Raw genomic sequence first — 16,158 nt, 5'->3', positions numbered from 1 at the left:
AGCATATTCTCCAGTTCTCTGTTGAGTTAAAAATGGAGTTTATGTTGCCCTGAATGAGCTTCTCCCCTCACCCTCCATTGACACATTTAATCAGATTTAACATCTTGTATGCAATTTCTGTTTACTGGCTCATATACTGTTGCTTCTACAGTATTCTAGGATTTTCTACCTTTTTTGTAACCTGGTCACATTATCTCACAAAATCTTAATTTTCTTCTACTGAAAAGCTTGGTCTCTGATGCTTTCAGATTTGACCTTACTTTTGCCAATCCTCTTCTTTCATTTGCAGAGGTATTCATAATAGTTTTGAAAAAAAAATTATTTCTTCAAGTTGTAAAAGCCAGTGCTAGCTGTGTTACCATGGTAACTAACTCCTCTTTCTTGGAAATTAATGAGATTCTTTGTCATTTGGCCCTGCAGGAACACTGGTTCCACTAACAAATTTTGACTTTATCTGCCTTTGGACACCAGTGGCCTGGTTCTCAACTGGATATGTAAGTCCAGTGATTTAACTTAGCTCAACTTCATTTGACTTACCTCCGGTTTTCAGTGGTAAGAGAAAAGGAGAAGAAAAATGCTCAACCATGCACACTTTGGTACCATTTTAGCGGTGGCTATTGACGCAGGATTTGATCATAAATTTGATCAGAGTCAAATCACACACAAATCTTGGGTCCATAACAGAACAGATGTCTCATATAGTTTAAAAGATTTAATCTTGTAACTCTTGAACAGATTACCTCTCTAAAGACTTGGAATACTTTCCTTAATGCCATTTTCTTTGCAGATGTTTTTGCATCATGAGTTGGAGAGGTCGAGATTAGGAAAATGCGTAAGAAATGCTTTGCTTGGATTTTTATAACTAATTTAATTGGGCATTTTCACAAGGAAGTTTGAAGCTTCCTGTGACCCTTATATGTAAGAACTATCACAGACTCCTAGCATCACACAGGTTGGAAAAGACCCTTTAAAATCATCAAGTACAACCACTGCCAAGTTCACCCTTAAGCTAAATTTGACATATACACCTATTTTAAACACCTCCAGGAATGGTGATTCCACCTCTTCCCCGGGCAGCCTGTCCCAGTGCTTGACATCCATTTTGGTGAAGAAATTTTTGCTAATATCCAGTCTAAACCTCCCCTGGTGCAACCTGAGACCATTTCCTCTTTTCTTGTCCCTTGTTCCTTGGGAGAAAAGACCAACCTGGCTGCAACCTCCTTTCAGGTGGTTGTGGAGAGCAGGAATCCTTTTTTAATAGCATTTAGCTGCACAAAATTACTTTTATGCTTGCATTATTCATAAGAATACAGACTGAAAATGCATCCTGAGTTTTTAGGCAGTTTAAAGCACTTTTATCACCTAATCTTGTCAATGCTGCATTTCAAAATTAAAGTGATGTTGATAAAAAGCCACTTATGCCTTGAGAGTTTTTTTCCCCTCCTCACACTGACCTTAGAAATGTTGGCTAACAAATCTGTTGTGTTTCTTCTCAAAAAGCTGGAGTACTGTAGGAGTGTTGGCCCCTTTCTGTTACTATGAAAGAGGAGGAAAAAGATAGGTATGGTCTTTTCGATAATCATACATTCTTTTAGAAAACCCCATTGTACTGCATACATCACTGAAGAATTTCACTTATAAAAACAGTACATTTCACCAGGTTAAGGTTCACTGCTTTAGAAAGGGTTGTCAATATAATACTAATATTGTTCCTAAGTATATGATGAGTTACAGAGGATTTATGATGAAAGGATGTTTTAATTAAAGTGAAAACCCTTGTCAAGAAAATAGCTAAAGGAGGTATTCGTCCTTCAGCATCATGCACCCATCTGTCATAAGGAGAGAAAAAGTTCTGTGTTTTTTATGCTCTGCATTGAAATTCCTGCTTGGTATTGAGGCTGCAACTGGTTATCCATGATCATGTGAGTGGCATTTGTTGAGTGGTGAATGTGCACTTCCAGTCTGTTCACGGTGAACTCTAGAAGCTGTGGTTGGTGGAGAAAATCTGTTGCCATTGATCTTTAGAACCCTGCTGCCCATGCTGTGAACAAATCTTGCTATTGCAGCACATTGGGACACACTCCTGTGTTTGTTTGTTTTTTTTTCCTCCTCTTTTTGTGCGTGAGTGCTTTCTTACAGAATTGCCAACAAATCCTATGTTATGATACCTCCTAATTGCTTTCTCTATGTCTGAAAGCTCACCTAGTTCAAACACCCTTGCCATGGGCAGGGGCACCTTCCACTAGAGCAGGTTGCTCAAAGCCTCATCCAGTGTGCCACTGAACACTTCCAGGGATGGGGCAGCCACAGCTTTCTCGTGGCAAAGAATTTCTTCATTTATTAACGTAAATCTACTGTCTTTCAGTTTTAAAATCAAAAGGACTTGGTTTTTGTCAAAAGTCCCAGCTTTCTTACAGGCCCCTCTTCAGGTGCTGGGAGTCCGCAATCAGGTCACCCTGGAACCTTCTATTTTCTTGTCGCAGTTTGAGACCCTCAAAAATCCAATTTCCAAGTCCAAGCCCCCCCTCCCACAATTTGCTTCAGTGTGAGAGGGTTTTCAGACAAAACACAACTACTCAGCATTGGGGGAAGGGGAAAATACTTACAAGGTTTGTTTACATACATGTATATATATATAGGTAACAACTTAACTATCTTTTTTACGATGAAATAATATATTTACATTAGATTAAATTTCTCTTTTTCTTCGACAAGAGTCCAGGAGGAAAAGAGAAAAGTCCTTTTGTCACTTTTCAGGTCACAGTTCCTTCAAATTAGTTTCTGTGGTATTAATTAGTGTCTTTCATTTTTAAGGCAGCAGATTTGAGTATTGCAGGAAGTAACTACCAGTAAGACAGGGGTTTGGTGACTTTGGTCATGCATGCATTGCACAAAACATGTTCTTCTTCATTTGCATCCCGAGGGGTGTGTAAGTTAATATGTTAATGGAGCTAAGGGAAGGTCTTGGTTACTTTTGGTCAGGATTTATAGCTGACAGAAGAGGTAGAATAAACACTTTTGTTCTCCTCCACATTCTGAGGCAGACTAAAGGCTGTCTGACCTTCATCAGTGCAGCTTTGTGAATGAACCAGATTTATAACAAGGGTTGTTTTTTCTTTTCGTGGTGAAGGGAGTGTGGCAATTGTTTGGTACAGGGGCTGATGTTTTTCTGTGCCTCAATGAAACAACATCAGGTTATGAGAGTTGTGTTTCACTCCAGACGTCAATCAGTTTTTTGGGCACTGCTCCAGCCAGATGCAAGATAAGCAAGAGGCTCAGCTCATGTTTTTCTCAACCAACCTCATCAATTCTTCACCATCTTAAATCAACACTGTACAATTCTGACCATTTACCACAGCATTTCCTGCTTAGCCTGAGCGATTCCATAGCTGAGTCCCATGTGAAGCAGATACAAGAGAAATAGTTTTATGATAATAAAGGCATAGAATACTTTGGCAGGCTCTGCATCATAAAGAAAAGCTCAGTATTTTCTCACGAGAATGTGAAATAAATTCCTTTACATAGAATTCTTTCCATTTGTGTCATGGGCCTTTCTCAAAATGTTAGGGGAAAAATAATATCTTTTTTGACTATGTATGTATTCATGTTACCTGTATTCCCAGAAACAGCCTGTGGTGCTGTTAAAGCACTCCATCTGTTTACAAATTGCAGCAATTTTAGAAAACATAGATGTGAATACATCTGTTTGCAGACTGGATTGGTCAGCCCATCGGTACTACCTTCCTTTTTCCTGCTATAATTCATGCCATGTCAAGTTCAAATTCATACCAATCAAAGATTCCTTTTCTGCATCTGGGTTATAACTGAGACCCTCTCAGTCAGTGACTGCTCTGTTCCATTTTTAAGCAAAATTGTCCAACCTGAAGTGCATAATACCAGAGTCTCGTAACCTTCAAAACTTATTTGTGGGTTTCCGGATGAAATTCAAGGTACTGGCTTGACATTTACATTGTGCATGGCATGTAGAACGCACCTTCTTGAAAACACCTGACCTGTTCCAGCATGTGTAAGTGTTTAAATTATTGGAGAAAGGAAAAAGGTTTTTGTGTCCCTCAGTTTTGAGATTCCCTTTTTTTTTTAATTTGTTATTTAGAGTACTGACTTTTAATACCCTATGGACTTTGCAAAGTACATTTTTGTATTTTCTGTGTATCTATACAAATATATATACTTCTGGCTGAATTTTAAATGAATGCTTTAAGAGTTGAATCTCAGTTTCTTCCGTGGAACAAGGGAGAATAATTACTGTTAGAAATTTGTTTACAGCGCTGAAAAGCTCCACTTCAACACTTCTTTCTTGTTCTGCTGTGTTAATTAGGTATACCATCTGCTAATGATCTACAGCTTGTATCATGGTAACACTGAATTTTGAATTTTTATGCTGGCATGAAAAAACTAGCATGTGCATTCACACCCTGTCTGGTACTCCAGCAAATGCCTGCTCTGATCCCCGTTGTGTGTCACTGAAAGCTTCTTTGGAGATCTTCCATTAATTTCCTTCTTCCTTATTCAATACGTGTTAACAGGGAAAAACCCGCATTTTTTCATTTTTATACAAATTCTGCCAATAAGCAAAGAAATGTCAGAGTGCTAGCTGTTAACCCAATTAGCTACTGTGTTGTTCTTTTCAGGCCACAGCTGTTGGGTTATTGTGGTTATTAGCAATGACGTTTGGGGGCTGCATAAGAGATCCTGATGTTGAACTTTGCTGCAGTGAATAGGACTGTGTGTGTGCGTGGGGGGGAATGTTATATGATGTTTGAGAGTCCTTTCTCCAGCATGAAACATTCTGTTTTGGGGCATATTCTGTTTTGAACAGCCCATTAGGTCTCAGTCACAAGCTGTGGTACGTCTGATGCAAAGAAGACTCAATGCCTGTGACGTGTTCAATGTTCTGCACATCAATCTGGAGTGTTACAGTGTATGTGACTGAGGTGCAGAACCACAAGAAGAAGCCTATATGTGTGCTTGGTTTTATGAAAAGAATAAAAAATTTTGGGAGCTGGTAAAGGAAAAAATATCTCGATCCAGAATCTTAAAAATCTAAATGTAAAATCTAATATATTTGACTTGGACATGTTGGTTTGAGGTCTTAAAGCATCTAAAGTATATTAAATAAACATCCAGCTGCCCATATAGGAAACAAAGTAATTGTCTGTTTGTTTTTTAGCTCTTTTGTTGCTCCTAGAGCTCTTTAATAAATGAGATTTCAGCCAATAAATAATATAAAAGCTTATTAAATGCCCCAAACCACTGTTTCAGGGTTTTTTTCTTTTTTTTTCTTTTTTTTTTTTTCCTCTGCTGTAACATATTTTCCTTCATGTCTTCTGTGTCTTCAGAAGAGATATAAGAGGCCTCTGGTGCAGAGGGCATATTAAAGCAAAGACCCTCATATCTGGTCAGATATTAGTTTTACCAAAATGCATTGCCTAAGGACTCAAGGCTGGTATTGGACTTATCAGGTATAATTACCAGAATCAAATTACTGTCAATAGATTGCACACCTGTGTGCAATGTAGCTCATATTTTGCTGTTCATCTGCTTTGTACATCTTGCTCTTTGGCTTGTTGCAGATGCTTTCCAGGAGAAAATTGCAATTATGCTGTTGTTAGTAAGTTCCAGCATTATTGCTTGGCCATTGTTAAGCTAAAGACAATTTTCAGCCAAGAGTCACCTGATGTCTTTCATTAAGCAACACGGAGATCACATATTCACCAGAACATCATGTCCTGATGAATAGGCTGACAGCACAGATCTTTTTGCCTTCCATTTCAATAATGAATTTGATGTTATCAATGCTCACTCTTTTTTATAACTATCATCACCATCATAAAAAAATGCTTCCACTTAATCTCCAAATAGAATCAGCAACTACATCGTAGCTGTAATTTAAAACCAGTGAAATGTGATTGTAATGACACCTCCCAATGATATTTTTTTCTTCTAATACGCCTTAATTTTGTTTAAACCTTCTCCATAGGACACAGGGCATTGCACTGGTTTTGGCTGGGGTAGAGCTAATTTTCACCACAGTGTCCAGTGTGGGGATGTGTTTTGGATTTGTGCTGAACACAGGGTTGATAATACAGAGATGGTTTTGTTATTGTTGAGCAGGGCTTACACAGAGCCAAGGCCTTTTCTGTTTTTCATACTGCCACGCTGGGGAGGGAAGCTGGGAGGACACACAGCCAGGACAGGTGACCCAAACTGTCCCAAGGGATATTCCAGACCATGTGACATCCTGCTCAGAATATAATGTGGGCGGAAGAAGGAGGAAGTGAGGGACATTAGGGGTTAGCAAAGGAAACTAACAGTAAAATTCTACTTCCCACAACAAGCAAAATGCTCTTTCTCTCTCCTCCAAGGAGCAGCCGTCCCACCTGTGGTGGTTTGACCCCCACAAAAATCCAATCTCCAAGCTTCCCCCACCTCCCCCACAATTTACCTCAACACCGAAGAGAAATTTTCAGGCAGGCACACCTCTGTATGGGGGAAGGGAAAAAATATACATTTATTACTATACAAATAAATTCATGGCTGGGCTTTGCGACCGAAGATTTGGGAAGGGCTCTACCCGTGTTTGTTACAAACACGCTGGTGGCTAAAAAGGCCAATACGAGATAGACAAGTCCAGTTGCAAAAGGCACAACAGAAAGACTCCTTAGATGGTAAATTCTGCAAGACACGATTCTTTCTGCGTTGTCTTTTCTCCTCAAGGGTGATCCTGGTGCTTTCTCAAAGGCATCAGCAGCGTTATAGATGGTGTGTCTCCAGACCTCCCCATTGGAGGCCAGAGTAGACCAGTTCTGTTGATCAATATGGCCAAGGCTGAGATGTTGTTTCAGGGAGTCCTTGTATCTCCTCTTCGGGGCTCCTCTCTTGCGGCAGTCGGTGGCAAGTTCACCATAAAGCGGGATCTTAGGGAGGCGGTGGTACAAACTAAAAGTAACTATATATAAACAATATTAACACACTTCTATCATCCCTCCAAGCCCGTCCCACAATCAGTCCAGGAGAAGCCCTTAGGCTGATAGGTAAGCAGTCTTTCTCTCATTGGGGTGTCAGGGAGAGGGGTTTCTCTGATCCATCCCCTACCGTCAGTCCCAGCTCTGTGCTGAAGCCTCCTCTCCCTCACGAGGTCCAAAGAGATAACTCTGAGTCCATCCTCTTTGTTCTGTGGAGGTTTCCTCCCAGGGTAAGATGCTGTTCTGAGTCTTTACCTGGAACTCGCTTGCTGCTAGTTGGCTCTCTCACTCTTCTCCAGCTGCTGCAGCTCTCAATTTTCAGCAGTCCACGTCCACAGCCTGGATGTACACCTCTGAGCCTGCTTGGTCCATCTCCAGTTTTACCTGGACCTTTTCCTCCTCCTGGTAGCGAGCTTTCATTTCAGCCCTTCTCCTTGGCTCAGCTTAAAAGACTGAACCTTAAAATCCACTCCCTACCTACACTGGGAAAAGAAAACCCCAGTTATGAACTGTCCCGAGCTCTGCAGTCTGGCTGAAAAACAGGGGGGGAAGAGGGCCTGGCCTCCTCACAAGGAGCTTGCCTCTCCCTCCCTCTTACCTCAGCTGTTGTGAGTCTCTTCCCTCACAACACACACTCACTTGACGCCATAAGGTCTGTCTGTTTTTTTCTTATTTTCCTAATTTTATAAGCTTTATAAATAGTTAAGTGGTAAAAGTAGATTTTAGAAGCAGCAGCCCTTATTCCCTCACCATTCAGCCCAGTAGTTTATACATTCCCCTACCCCATCACCCCATTCTATGTTACCCATATCAATTCTACCCCTGAATTCTAGTAGAAAATGTTTAGTCTCTTGTCAAGGCAGGTCTCTTCTGTTTGAGGACATCTAATCCTGGCCTAAACTGCAATAGTACAGTCAAGAACTGGGTGACCGTGTACCCTTTGTGCTCTGAAGAAGATGAAGATGACGAAGAAAAGCCCCCAGACCCAATTCCCAGGGGGTGGGCTGGGGCTGGACCAGGGCAAAAGCTACGGTGTGGAAACACTTGGGATTGAACAGACACTATTATAAATTGTAACACCTGTACACGGCTGGTGCGCATCTTGTAACAGAATTAAACCCTTTCCTTACCTCATCCTCAGTTAACTGCTCCGGAGTTTGGTTTTTTTTCTCAGCTCCAATTGGGCATCACACACACAGACTGACTCTGCCAACTCTGCCAACTCTGCCAACTCACTGCCGGCGGTTGTGATACCTAATTTCACAGGAGGGAAAAAGGAAGAGCTGCTCTTGGCCCCCCTGGACCGAATCTCAACTGGGACTGACCATTTCTAACTCAGGGCCCCCCCGGGGTGGAAAAGCCGCTCAACTCAGGACACCACCGGAAAGAGAGCAAGATAGTTCCTCCCCCCTCTTTGTATCTGAGCTGACGTAACATGGTATGGAATATCTTCCTTGTCAATACGAATCTGGTGACTTACCCTAGGTTTTCTCCCAGGAAAAGAAAACACACTCACTACACTTTTCTACCTTTTGCCCTTCTGATTCCCTCCCTGGTCCTGCTGGTGGGGGAGCGAACAAGCAGCTGCGTGGGGTTTGGTGGCTGGCTGGGGTTTAAACCAAAACAGTAGTTTTTTATCAGCTACCTTGTTGAAAGAAAATGAAGATGAAGAAATTATAATATTGTCTGGCCAGCAAAGCTTGTTTTATTGGGTTTTCCTTCACATAAAGCAAGTGAGGAAAAGATTGCAAAGACCGTTTATATTTTATACAAGGAAATTGCATCAAAAACAAGATACAAGCATAAGAAAAATTAACATATTTCTTGAAGCTAAGGACTTTTTAAAGTCTTTACATTTTCAGTCAAATATAGTTACTTACTTACAAACAAGGGTGTATTCTGTGGCTGGCCTATCATCACATATTCCTGAAGTGTTATTTTGTGACTTTCTCATTTTTCATCCTAGAATGTAAATGGGTCTAGGATGGAAGTCTGAAGAAGTGCTTCTTCTCATTCTGCCACTATTTACTGACCTGATTGATATGTGGGACAGTCTTTACCATTTTTGAAGTCAATTGCAAAGACAAAAGGGATTAGTTTATGAATCTCAGAAACTCTGAAGAAGCAAAAACAATATGTGCTGCACAGATGGATTCTGTTGTTTGACTTCATCTTCAATAAAATAAAGTGTTGGTGAGATACTTCTTAAGAAATACTCGGGACTCACAAGAAATTTGAGTAGCAGATTCCCAAGAAGGTCCATGCAACCCAAATAATCTAGGTTAATATTAAGTCCACTATGGAAAGAGAAAATAAGTGGGGTTTACCTATTTGGTTTAGCTGATGGATTTATTTTAAGAGGCTTAAGATGTTCAACTCCAAGTTGGTTCTGTAAATGACAAGCAATGCAAGCCAATATTGTCCTTTTTTTCTCCCAGACTGAGATCTGTAATATATTGTAAAAGTTATCATTAGTCTACCAAGCCAAATTTACCAAACATTCATGGTCCATCATAAGGATAAGTCCAAGAGAAAATGTTTTATATATCTTTAGTAGCAGGCTACAAGTTGCTATTCTAGAATTTTAACAATGAAATTTGTTTTGCAGTTTTTAACAATAAAATTGGCATTACAGTGCATGTGCCATATTGTGAGCAAGACGGAAATCAGTTTGGAATTTCAAGAAAATTAATTTATTGCAACAAATTTTTCTTCACTGGTTGTAATAGATTTTTCTTTCCACACAGCTCCTGCAAGTCAACAGAATTGATTTTCTGTGCATATAAAAGCACAAAAATATTACTTTAGATGGGTATAACAACTTTGTTCTTTTAAGTATAGAAGTGAATAGGCAGATGACAAATGATTGACAAATGCTTCCAAAAGTACAGCTCGAGAAAGCTAATGAGAACAGGTCTAACTAAATGTGAACTAAGTGCCAGCAGCTCTCTTTTGAATCATAGTCTCTGAACTACTTTTTACAGACTCAGCTACCAGATGAAACTGGCTGTCCAGATCACTAGTTACGATGGCAAACTGCTCCTTTTTTAGGCTAATTTGGGCTCCTGGAAACAGTCATAAGGAAGTGAATGCAATTATACAGAATCCTTACATTAAACATTTTTTGAAGATTGAACATTTTTTGCAAGGGTATTGATTTGTTTGCCTCTGTACAAACTGAGTGGGGAAGCACCCCTGCAGAGGTCCTTCTGCAGCACTGAGTAGTAATGTCTTTATTCATAAGAAAACCAGTGTTGTGCAATACTGGTCATTGAGGAGGGGAAAAAAAAAAGTGAGAATCTTCTCCTTGTTTTTATAACTGTTAAAATACTTCCTTCAAATCTAGAGTGTATCATCTCATGGCATTTCTGAGCATACCTACGTACCTGGCTCTATTTTTGTATTGATGGTGCTGTATTGATAATCCTGAATGTCTGTAGGGACAAATTATGTTTGCAGTATTCTGAAACATACTTTGTCTTTTTCCTTCAACTCTATCTTATACATTGGGAAGATTGTGAAAGATCTGAAGGAGGGAGAGTTTTCTAACACATCAGCAAATCCAACTATTCTACACTCAGCCTTTCCAGTATTTTGTAGGTGGACCCAGAATGAAATTTTGCAGAGTGTGCGTATTTTTTGACCATGGAACTCCAAAGATGTCATAATGTTAAGATGATGAGTGGCTGATCACTAGGAGAATAATGGGCCAGTGCTACAGACTTGCAGACATATCATGAAGCAAACAGTAGCACCCACCAAGATGGGAAAATCACATGGAAAACACTGTTACAAAATTTTCTGTGCTATTAAGAAATGAAAGCTCTGTTCCTCAGTACATCACAGAAAAACAGACATCAGTGAACAAAATTCTGTTTCCAGTGCTTTCATGTAAGAGACAAAATCAGAAGAAACACTGTTCATTTCTTGTAGTTGCAAGGAATTTATTACATTCACTGTTTAGTCCCGATGGATTTCTGCGTCTTCAAAGAAAACATAATATGAAGGAATAGAACTATTTAGAAATCTAGTGGAATGTACAGAAAAACATTTTCTGCTTCATGGGCTTGATTGAGACATTTAGGTACAACCCAGAACAAAAAACAATGACAGCAAAAAGTCTAAGGAGCACTCTGATATGGCAATTCTTTCAGGAATGTGGATGGAGGAAATAAATGCTTAAGACTGGAATATTAGTGGCAGAAGTTAAAGACCAATATCTTAGTTTTGCTCTACTACAGTACAAATTAATTTTTTTTGAAAGCCTGAAAAAATGCAGATGCTGGTTGGCTAGAATATTTTACAACCACGTATAAGATTCATAAGATAGTCTCATCTGAAATAGTCTCATCTGAATGCTCACCCTTTCCCCAAATTCTGACCTGTTAGAAAATATTTTTAGAAAATTACCAGCTTAAAAATTTACACTTTTGTTAGTAAAAATATGTTATCCTTGAGAAATTTACCTGACTTTTATTTTAAAATAATAAATACCCTCTTAGCCACTTAGATGAAATGAAACATTTTGATTTGACTCGAACATGGTTCCTTCAGTTTTAGGACAATGATTCCATCTGCCACCAAAGCATAAATAATTTTTCAATTTCATATCAATATATATTTTATTTTTTAAAAAGGATTTTTTTAAATGCATTTATTTTAAGACAGTAGGTAATCTCACACTTTGCCTGGAATAAGCCCGTTGTGTTCCTTTCAACTGAAATAAATACCAAACATGTTTGTAATGGAGAAACATAAAAGGAACAGTGTAGTTGGTCAAATCTGGAATTCACTGGGTGTATTGGTTAATTAATATGTGCTCACATATTATCACTGTGTAAGCAGAAACCTGTAAGTACGTCGTACTTGAACTGAGATTTGTGATATGGTTTATTAAGCACACAGGTAAATAAACATAATCTAACACTTAACATTTTAGAGATTGATTTTTTTTTGTGTCTCTTGAGGTGATATTTTTGCTCCCGGGAATACTGATCCTCTCCAAGACGACTGCTTTAAACAAGGCCTTTCCCTTAAGGGTGCTTCATTTCAGAATGGTGCTGTTGTACTTTCAGAATGACACAAGGCATCTGATTTCATTTTGATGCTCACATTTCATGGAGCTTACTTTTGCCAGCAGAAACATAAGAATTAGGGAATGACTTCAGATTTCATGTGTAAAGATTTTTAAAAGATCTCCTGTTAGTTTAATTGAAATTCTCAGTGTATGGAAATTAGTATGTTGAATTCCATATGATTAATATATTTTTATTTTTATAGATTTAATGTATTTTACATGGAATTGTATTGCAAAGCCTATTTAATTACATTAATTTCCTTGCATATACTTTATGAAGACTTTTTGTTTTACATATTCCACCTACACTTCTATGTGTTAAATGCAATGCAAGGTGCAAACACTTTTTTTTTTTTTGGTGTGACTGTGAAACTAACTCTTTCCAGTCCCTTTAGCAGAATAAATCCAGTGAACTGAAGACCCCTGAGTGCTGTATAGAAGTCTGAAATGCAAAAGACAACAAGGGCTTTTACTTATTTGGAAATTTTATACAGCTTTTGAAAATGCAGTTTGGAGCTGCTGTGAAGGTCTTAAAACCATTTGTTCTAGAAGCTGGGCATTTGTCATTGTCCTGAGGTACCTAAAGAAGTCCTGCAGAGGCTTATCAATCAGAATTTCTCTATAACCTGGTGCAGAGTGCTGACCCTGAGTTGTCAGTAGGAGCTAGGATATACTATGCTACGAGACGTCCTTTTTTTAAAGCCACTTATTCTTGTTTCTGCCTGGATAAAGGCACATTAAAATGGGACAAAAGATGGACTGTATGACATAAACGCTGCAAAAGAATTAGAGGATGACAGATATTTACATATTTTAAAAAGACAGTGGGTTTTTACTTGATTATGGTGGAAGCAAAGACTCTAAGAAATACTACAATACCATAAATACTACATAGCACCCAAGTGTACGCAAAGAGTTAGAGAGTGACACAGTGTTTAGCATCCAAAGCAGGGCACTGCTCTGATTAGGAAGAAGTTGTTGATTTTTTTTCCCCTGCCAGCTTAAAATACACTGCTGTGGTTTAACCACAGCCAGCAGCTAAGAACTGCACAGATGCTCACTCTCTGCCCCCAACCCCACAGTGCTACCACGAGGAGAAACAAACAAAAAAAATAAAACTAAAACCCATGGGCTGCAGCCAAGATAAAATTAAATTAAAATAAAATTACATAGTGACAGTGACAACAACAATAATAGTGAGTATGTTTAAAAGACAACATTATGTTTACAAGACAGTGTTTTATCCAGTTTCTTTCAGTTGTTGATGTTGTCAGTCTAAAAAAATTAATCTCAGCCCAAGAAAGAGCAAGGTGGGCTTTTTTAAAATTTATTTAGCGTTTTAGAAAATGCTGATTATAATTTCACATCTGTCGTAGCAGGATGTTTTTCCCGCTGTTTATCTTTTCAGATTAATCTTTCAGGTTTAGTAAGTAGAGATAATTGTGCTCTTTTGGGGAATTTTTCTCCTGCCAGTTTCCTGTGCATAAATACTGCAATTTCATCTCTACTGTAATATTTAAACATTCAAATTGTGTGTACTCATTCTAGAAAATATTGTCTCCTTGTCTGGGTCAGACCTGTCCTGCAGAGAGATCAAAATCAATAATCTTTTTGTGTCAGAATACTGACAACTACATGCAAAAATATACAGTAAATTGTTATTTTTTTTTACAAAGACTTAGGCCATAAAAGCTTATAGTCCACGGCAGAAGAGCATTGTAATAGATTCATGAAGTCAAAGAGAAAATAATTTGGGAAGGAGTGGCTTTAGAGTAGGTGGAGAACAAAAATGATTCATAAAGTGATGCATGGCACACTAAGGAGACATATTGTGGTTTGTGATCATGACAGATCTGATTGAACTGCAGAATGTGACAATTATTAAGAAATGTTGAAAAATGGGGATTTTAAGAGGCATTTATTATTGTATGTACATCATTTCTGGATACTGAGCAGAGTTGAGCAAGTAAAAAATATACAGGAGGATAAATGCAAAATTTTCCACTTTGCATATGCTTTCACAAAATAAATAATAAACTACCCTCAAACTAGGCTAGATCTCATAATTTTTCCCCTTTAAAGCTATGACAGGCTACCTACCCTAAAGCTGTATGATTATTATCAAGTGAATATATCCCGTTGCCAAAATAATGTATTTTTCATTTTTAAATCCTCTTTGTTGAAGCCTTCCTTCAAAAAACCATAGCTTCAGATACTAAAATTAAAAGCAGTGAGGAACAAACTCAGTTTATAACTCCATGCTGGGTTAACCTTGATTCTAGACAGAGAGCAGGAGGAGATCTAGAAACCAGGATTTTCATCTTCATAAATTAAGATATTTAATCTAGGGTAGAGAAGGACAAGAGAAATAGAGAATATTAGAAGAACTATTGGAGAGAGAACTTCCTGAATAGCCTGAAAACTGCTTCAACTTAATAAAGGAGGGAATGGAAGCTGAATGCAATATTTGTAGAAGTCAGTGGAATGGGGGAGTTTTGGGCCATCTGAGCAAAGGATACAAGAGGAAAGGGAGCAAATAAAAAGACAAACACTGTCTTCTAGGACTAAGACTGAGTGGCAATTCCTCCTGATTTGTGCTCAAAGGTTCCTTGCGAAGTGCTCAGATCCATATGGAATCACACCTCGGTTTTGGTCTCAATGTGAGTGCAAAATCTTATTTGCAACTTTGAGTAGTAAGTATTCATCACTTTGTTTTACATCAGTTTCAGAATTCCATACATAGTCCAAATATTTTTTGTTCCTTCTGAAGTTTCAGCAGAGACTGAGCTTGTTGAATCCCTCTTTGAACTGGTGTGGAGGCTTTGAATCTGTTTATGTGAATGGGGAGGGTTTGCCTCATACATGTTTACCATCTCTTTATGGTGTGGAATTCTGTGAGACTCCATGAGCAGAACATTTGCATTAGTAATGCAGGGCATGTAGCTTAATGAAAAACGATCAGGACTTTTACATTTTGGTAAGCCTGTCATGGACTGTAAGAATTTTAAGAGGCAACAATACCTGGTGTGACATTTCTGGTGGAGATTTGCTTGATAATGCCTAGAGGTGTTGTCTCTGCCCACTGCCTTCATCCAGATGAATGAATTTTGGTTGAAGAACTTTACTCCACCTATTTCAGATACAGTATGTGGCTTATTTAACTTAGGTTTGCTTACTAATTAGCATCACTTTGCTGAGTGCCTTACAATAAATAATTACAAGCCATGTGTCATTATTAATGTCTTCCAAGTCAGAGAAAAAGTGTTTTAAGTCACTTGTATTCCTCATCTGACCTTAAATATTGTATTAAAGACTTTCCTTGACTAGTAAGCAAGACTTTGCTGATGCTGGAGTCACACTTCTAGTAACAACACTAGTAAAAATGCCTTTTTTTTTTTTTTGTACTTAGCAGTAAAGATGACAAACATCGAACAGGCAAAAGTAGACATTTGTTTCCTTGGCAAATTCCTACCACATCCTGCCATAGCTAAATATTCTTCACCAGTATGTTGCCTAAATCTTTTAACTGCTATGTCATTGAAATTCAAGAGTATCTTGAACCATGTGTGTCCATGTCACGGTAAGTATAAAGTGTCTTGCAAGAAAAGAAAATTGTTTTCCTGTAAAATTGTTGCGCATCCAATTTAAGACTAGTTAATATGAAACAGGGCAAGGAGAATCTGCTAAGCCAGTGGAAGAAAGGTTAGGAATGTAAAATATCTGTGAGGTAGGATAGGGATGTGTTCATACGTAGGAGGTACTTAGTGGTGGATTTATTTTAAGTCAAACTGCAATTTTAGGTTGTGGATTAGTTGCATTGCCAGAATCCTAAATAACTACTTACTTCACAGTTGTCTGCATGATTTTAAGCTGCAGGCCCGAGTTCTGCTAGGATATATATATATATATATTTAAATCAAATAATAAAATATTACATTTCCTCATGGGATAACCTTTAAAACCTTTTTTTTCCCATTGGCAACTGCATATTTAGAAATTCATCTAATTCTACACAAGTTATCAAGTCTTCTTTTGTTTTTTTTTCAGTCATGAGCAACCTAAGCAGTCTCATTGCAAAATACCAGACATTTAAAT

The sequence above is a fragment of the Neopelma chrysocephalum genome, unplaced genomic scaffold (genome assembly GCF_003984885.1).
Source record: "Neopelma chrysocephalum unplaced genomic scaffold, ASM398488v2 Primary Assembly neopelma1_97017, whole genome shotgun sequence".
NCBI classification, from domain to species: domain Eukaryota; kingdom Metazoa; phylum Chordata; class Aves; order Passeriformes; family Pipridae; genus Neopelma; species Neopelma chrysocephalum.
The sequence above is the reverse complement of the archived record's forward strand: the minus strand, read 5'-3'. Positions refer to the sequence as shown.